Here is a 6,000-nt window from a genome sequence, read left to right as displayed (position 1 = left end):
TTACTAACGTATTACTATATGTCTAAATAATAAGATGTATAAATGAATGTTTAAATAGTTTATAAATGATTTATTTACATTTCCTAAATGATCTTATGAACGCCTGACAACATGTAACATGTAACTGGTTTGTAAATAATCTAATACTTATTTTAGAAATTATGAATTGATCATTAATAAAGTATGAAAAGCCCATTTTCTAACACATTCGAATTACACACACTACTTACGAATGTCTATTAATGTTTAATAAATGAAGAATTGACTATTTAGTAATGCTTGACTAATGCTTTACTAATGCATCATAGTGTGCAGTTATTATAAAGTGTTACCACTTTGGGTACTGATTTTAATATTTCACAATAAATAAGTGTTACAATTTAAATGTTGTACACCCACCCCACATTTATATATTTCATATCTTTTCATAGAACCTTGTATATTCTTTATTATTACACGGCTCTCTGGAATGCTTGATTCTGATTGGTCAGTTGAGACATTTGCAGGTTTGTTCTTTTCAAATAATAACCGCTACAAATTAATAACGCATAGCCGGACTACTTGCATGAGTGAAATCGCTCCGCGCCAATAAAGATCAATAAAGATTACTGTCTGTTTGGCGCCATCTTGTGACAAACACTCGACAACCACGACAAGACACAGACAGCTTACTGAGACTGAACTTGACAAAATAGAGCATGACAGCTACGAAGCCAACACACACAAAAAAACAGAATGGGCATTAAAACTTCTCAAAGACTGGCTAAAAGAGAAAAAAATGGAGACAGACATGTATGAAGCAGCGGATCTTAATAAGGTATTACGATCATTTTATGCATCTGTGCAAAGTTTCGCGGAAGGATAAAAATGTTAATTTAAAACAAATATGCCAATAAAATGTTTCACATTCATATTCATGTCCAGTTTTTTTTCTTATGTGGCAAGTAGCCGTGTAATAAGCGGGATAATGTAGAGGCAGCCGGTAGTTATTGGGAAATAAGCCCCTTCAGTGTGATACAAGACCCTCCGCTTCGCGTCGGGTCCTGATCACACTGTCGGGGCTTATTTCCCAATAACTACCGGCTGCCTCTACATTATCCCTTACTTGTCATCCTCATCCTCATATAACTTCATTCTATATAGAACCTTGCCTTGAAAAAGTGCTAAATAGAACCCTTTCATTTTTCAGCAGTCAGGAGGATTATTTTTTATTTGTTTTTTCTTATTTATAGCACGTTATTAGGTTTAACAGTTTAAAAACAGAATTGCAAGACATCAGAACATACTTTTATTTTCACTTCATTACTTGAGGTGTCATACAATAATAAATATGTTAATTAAAATGACAATCAGAATAAATATATTACTTATTATGCAAATATAACAAATCACTACTCAAATAAAATATGGATGTTAAATAACAGCTTCAATATTAAATAAATTAACAATAACATTTTGCAATTAAAATCATTTTAAATAGACAACAATTACATGAAATCAATAAAATCATGACATGCAACATCAAAACATGCAAATGATAATAAATCCTGAATATTAACATATTATTGACATTACTTTCAGATGTATACATTTTAGCACAAACAGATCGATGAGATAGAATACAAATGAATGGGATGTTTATAATGTATCTTAACACAGTTTCTCACTTCACACAGTGGTGCAGAAATAATTTTCTCAAACTTAACATCAGTAAAACAAAAGAAATGGCTTTCGGACTGGCACAACTTCAGCACCCTATTACCATCATTGTACCACATTCTTTTCATAATTAGTTTAATAAACTTAATGTAAAATATACATGTATATGCTTTATAACAAACACTATAACAAATCATTATCCTAAGTCATTGTTAAAGCAGAGTCCCTGAAATATATCATTTAAAACAATATGAAGATTACCTGCTTTAAAGGGAATGAAGCTTACAGTTGACCTGTTATAAAAGAAATAAAGTACATCAAAAACACGCAAAACCTCAATTTACAAAATGTTTAAACAGTAAATATTATTGTTTTAATGCCAGGATTGAAAGTAACATGCATACATCACCTTTAAAAACAGGATGTGTCTCTCGTAAAGTGAATTAAAGTCTGTGTTGGTCGAAAAATATAACATAAACCACTGGAATTATTATTTTTTCACTCGAAATTAATTTTCAGTTACGTATAAGTGCTGTACCATATCAGCTAACAAGAACTTGCATTCATGAATAGTTTGCAACGGTCAGGGAATGACAGACACAATAATCCAGTTGCAGGTCAAATTCTTTATTATAGGAAAGCTTGCCGAGAATACATACCTCACGGAGAGAGCGTCAGTGAACAGCAGAGACAAGGTAAATAATGCAAAAACAACAAACACTAAAATAACTAAACGAAACTCGGACAAAACAAAAAAATCACAACACTAGGAATGGCTAGAACTAAATCATGGCAAAAACAATGACGAACCAGCAAGGAGGAAAGGGCATGACAACTTAAATAGCAAACGAGAGCATAAAACAAGGATCAGTTGAGGAGCGCAAATGAGATGATGAGGCACACGTGCTGGGTGAAAACATAAACACATAGAGGGAAACAAAACAGCACAACCAATCAGAGTCATGAAAGCATATGAATTATTATTCATAAAAATGTTTTCATCATTAACTGATAACTTCAAACATTAATAAAATGTTACCATATAATGTATTAATCATTTATACTGCTTCGCAAATAATTAGTTCATTATTAGATATTAATCTATAAATTACTTACAACTTCATTAACAAAACATTAATGAAATGTTGGAATATCACTTACTAATAATTTATAAATGTATAGTAATGTTTTGTAAATGATTAGTTCATTATTAACTTATAACTTATATAAATGTTTTACAACAGAACATTATTATAAAGTGTCACCATACTTTATGTCATATATATTAAATATATTTAAAGCGTCTTTGCGTCCTTTGAAAAGCGCTATATAAGACTTATGTATTATTATTATTATTATTATTATATTCCGTACTGTAATCTGTTTTGAAAAAAAATCTTGTAAAAATATAATAAATAAATCAATAATAATAAATAAGCCAAAATCAACATATTTTATCAGCATAACATTCGTTTTTTTTTTTTTTACAGTTATTGTATTTATTGTTCACTGGCAGCTTCTGTTAAAGGTTTTACTGGATGGATGTGTGGATACAGATCATAAGTGCTTGTTCACCACATTCACATTCAGCTCTGGTGCGTGGATTAGTACAATCAGGACACTTTGTCCTGGGACATTTGGAAGCAATTTGATTTGCCACCCCTTGGCCCTCAGTTGCAGTATCATTTTGCATGCCAACAGCCTCACTTTCCAGTGACAGCACCAAGATATGACACGTGCCCAGAAAGCTACGTAATGTATGCAGAGTTGTGCCTGAACGAGTTCATTGAACGAAAGTTCATGAACTCGTTTTTATTTTGGGCGAACGTGAACTGAACGTACTGTATTACTGCCTGATGAACGTTACTGTGAACTTGTTCATTCTGGGGCTTTAGAACGGCACGCTGTCTCAGTTTAACGTCTTTCAATAAGGTGCCAGATTTCTATAGAGTCTTCCAGGCGAAAAAAATGGAAAAGCGGAAAAAAACACTCAATCTGGCAACACCCACGTTTTACTGTCAATATCAAACAGATTTTCTCCACTCAGCAATACACCGGCTGAGACATCTGTTAAAGGTGCCCTGGTTATTGGAGATTCTATACTCAGGAACGTTGGCATTGAGGCACCAGCCACCATAGTCGATTGTATACCGGGAGCCAGAGCGTCTGACATTAGATCCAAACTTAAAGTGCTGGCTAATGCTAACCGTAAGTTTTCTAAGATTGTTATTCACGCCGGCACGAATGACACCAGACTCCGCCAGTCGGAGATCACCAAAGATACTATTAAAGAGGTGTGTGAAATTGCAAAAACAATGTCAGACAATGTAATTTGCTCTGGTCCCCTCCCCGCCTACCGGGGGGATGAAACTTACAGTAGATTAGTGTCTCTTCATGGCTGGATGTCAAAGTGGTGCCCTCAGCATAACGTAGGGTTTATAGACAATTGGAAGCATTTCCGGGGAAGACCTGACCTGCTAAAGAGAGATGGCCTCCATCCGTCTCCGGAAGGAAGTGCTATACTCTCTAGAAATCTGACCAATAGTCTTACTTTTGATATTGTCTGACTATCCAGGGCCCAGGTCAGGAAACAGACAGATCGGCTTACCCATCAGTCTGTTAGCTGCCTTGACATGTCAAGATCACATATATCCCAGCACATAGAGCCTTTTTTAACAGAGTACCAACACATCTCGACTGTGTCTGTTCCTCGAACAAATAAATACAGAGCACCGTTTACCTCGTCTCGTACAAATCTTATTAACATAAAACTAGAACATAATACATTAACAGATGAAACTCAAATGTTAAAATTCGGCCTTCTTAACATTAGATCACTTACCAACAAAGAACCAATTATCAATGAAATAATTACTGACCAAAACTTAGATGCACTCTGTTTAACAGAAACCTGGCTTAAAGCAGACGATTACACCAGTTTAAACGAATCCACCCCACAAGACTATTATTATAAACATGTTCCTCGTCTAATAGGGAGAGGGGGTGGTGTAGCTACAATATACAATAAAATATTCAAAGTAAACCATAAATCCAACATAAAATTTAATTCGTTTGAAATAATACTGTTAAATATGGAAATAACTGATCGCAACAACAAACGACTTTCGTTCATTTTAGCTACCATATATAGGCCTCCAGGCCACCACACAGATTTTCTTAATGAAATAGCAGACTTCCTATCTGAGCTTACAGTCACTGTAGATAAAGCCCTTATCGTTGGTGATTTTAACCCCCTGGGGTCCAAAAACGCGGGGCCGCGTTTTGACGCATTTTTTCCTGTTTCCTGTGACATCCACTTAAAATACTCCATCATTCATAATCATACACATACATGTAATACATCATTCGAAACTGTGAAGTCTCTACTTTAATGTGAGTGCCTTCATAATAACAACAAAACTGTGTGCTTTTGGCAAATAAAGAAAATAAACAGGGAGTGCATTTCGACATCTCTGTCTCCTTGACCATTTTCCTCAAACACGTTTCAAACATGAACTGATAACTCCGCCAATACTTGTCACACGAACATGATACATATGTCTAAAGAAAGCCTGAAATGTCTACTTTTACATGATGTAATTAAAATCTGAAGAACTCATTGTCTGTTTGTGTAATCGACATGTAAGTAAAGAGAGGTACAGTTTTTCTGGCTCGACCTCATTAGCGCTAATGTAATCCCACCTTCCCTTCTGCGCGCCATTCATATGGAAATTACCTGATGCGGGCTATGCAAACAAGATCAACGCCCCCAAACAATGCTTTAAGAAGCAGCGAGTTTTGACAGTTTCATCCACTTATCAACGCGTTCGGAAGATGACACGCTTTACAGGTGAGAAGCTCTATGCTCCTGGACAGCGAGGAAGAAGAGTTCACTGTTTCTTCAGACGAAGAACAGGACTCCGACGATGAACGTTTGTATTTTGAAGAGCGACTTGATCCAGCTGAGGATATAATTTCTGAAGAGTAAGTTTTACCTACATTTGTTTAAATGTTGTGTAACGTTTATATACTGTATACTGACTGTTTGCAAGCAGATATTCATAATGACTTTATAAAAAACGTCTCGTAATTGGCAATTTGTATTAACATTAAAATTATAGTTCTTACATTAAACCGTATGCTGATAAGTGTAATGTGAATGTTATAAAGCAATATCACTACTATAACTATAGTGTCCATGCCGACTTATCAATAAGCCTTCTTTATTTGCTCGGGTGTAACATTGTGCTGTAAATGAGCCCGAAGATATGTCATGCGTTAAACAGTATGATTGTATGGTGTAAATATTCAATATGTCATAAAACAATATCACTATTTAGA

At 34.8% G+C, this 6,000-nt stretch overlaps 1 long non-coding RNA gene across 1 annotated transcript; it reads right to left on the bottom strand.

Moving 5' to 3' along the window:
- Window positions 1-1,707: 1,707 nt before the first annotated feature.
- LOC129441473 (uncharacterized) lies at window positions 1,708-2,613 on the bottom strand. The gene is made up of 3 exons (XR_008643444.1): window positions 2,319-2,613; window positions 2,069-2,109; window positions 1,708-1,952 (listed from the first exon to the last, which is right to left on the bottom strand). It is a non-coding gene; the product is annotated as an uncharacterized lncRNA (long non-coding RNA).
- Window positions 2,614-6,000: the final 3,387 nt, after the last annotated feature.

Source organism: Misgurnus anguillicaudatus, chromosome 2, assembly GCF_027580225.2.
Source record: "Misgurnus anguillicaudatus chromosome 2, ASM2758022v2, whole genome shotgun sequence".
NCBI classification, from domain to species: Eukaryota; Metazoa; Chordata; class Actinopteri; order Cypriniformes; family Cobitidae; genus Misgurnus; species Misgurnus anguillicaudatus.
This window is presented reverse-complemented; position numbering and strand designations above follow the sequence as displayed.